Below are 1,199 nucleotides of genomic sequence, written 5' to 3'. Positions count from 1 at the left end.
GCGGTGGGAGAACAGGGAGAAGGGATAAGAGAAGCATTCTGACGTGATCAGCTAAGAGTACGTATACGTGAGTCGGATGTTTGTGTCTGCAGTACACTGGGGAATGCAGGGCACGGCGGGTGGTTCTGTTGGTACAAAAGTACACATGTCTACGTGATTCTTTTTATTTGTGAGTCCTCGTGGTGAAATCAGGCGCTCGCCAAAATGATAAAGTTGAAGGAAATGGCATTGTTCCCCTGTATGGCAATTCTTACCGATTTGTGGGATGTTTTCTCTTTTTTTTTCTTTTTTTTTTTTGCTCAACATCTTTTATGCCCATATAAAATAATAATTTATGCGTACATTTAACTGGAACTCGTTGTTAAGGTAAAAAAAAAAAAAGACAATTTGTAATTTCCTAGGATTCTCAAGCTTTGAAAGTTACTAAACTTTGGTGGCCATTTTCTTGCTAAATTTACTTCTGAAATAAGACTACGCCCACCTCCTTCCATCGCAAATATAATATGTTGCATCTCGACTTCTATTCAAGATCGATAGTTATATTATTCATCGAAATCAAGACAAATAAACAGGGCTTAAGATGATACCAATAACTCCATAATTATACCCCGAAATTGACGAGCGCCTGATTCATCGAGCCATGACATTTTAGTTTTGGTAAATCTAGATCTAGATGTTCTACTCTCCCGTCAATACCACTTAAATCTTTTAGAGATGAGGATTCCGATCATGTCTGTCAGGGTCAAGCCAGGCTGAGAGGGATATTACATGCATATGTCATCCAAGTAAGAAGACAGAGATACTAGGTAAAAAGTTGCTCCTCTCATTGGAATCGAACTCGGGTCACCTGAGTGCAACAGTGAAGCGCCTGACCGTTACACTACAACAAATGTTGGTCTAGATCTAGACTGAGTTGATGGGGGTGAGATTCAGTTAGTAGTATGTGTTTCGGTGTGTGGTTATAATATGCACACACACGAAGACACACACACACACACACACACACACACACACACACACTCACGTGCAAGAACTTTTGCTCAAAGAAACGCGGTCTTTAAGTTACCCCTTTTTGTCTTTGTCTACAGAGAGGAATCTCTACTCTAGGGGACGTTGAAATGTCCGGTTCTGTTTCGCGAACCACTGAATTCCCCGGATTACTTAAAGTGCGCCTTCAGAGAGTCCCCCTCCCCTCCCCT

Source organism: Aplysia californica, unplaced genomic scaffold (genome assembly GCF_000002075.1).
Source record: "Aplysia californica isolate F4 #8 unplaced genomic scaffold, AplCal3.0 scaffold00307, whole genome shotgun sequence".
Lineage (NCBI taxonomy): Eukaryota > Metazoa > Mollusca > Gastropoda > Aplysiida > Aplysiidae > Aplysia > Aplysia californica.
This window is presented reverse-complemented; position numbering follows the sequence as displayed.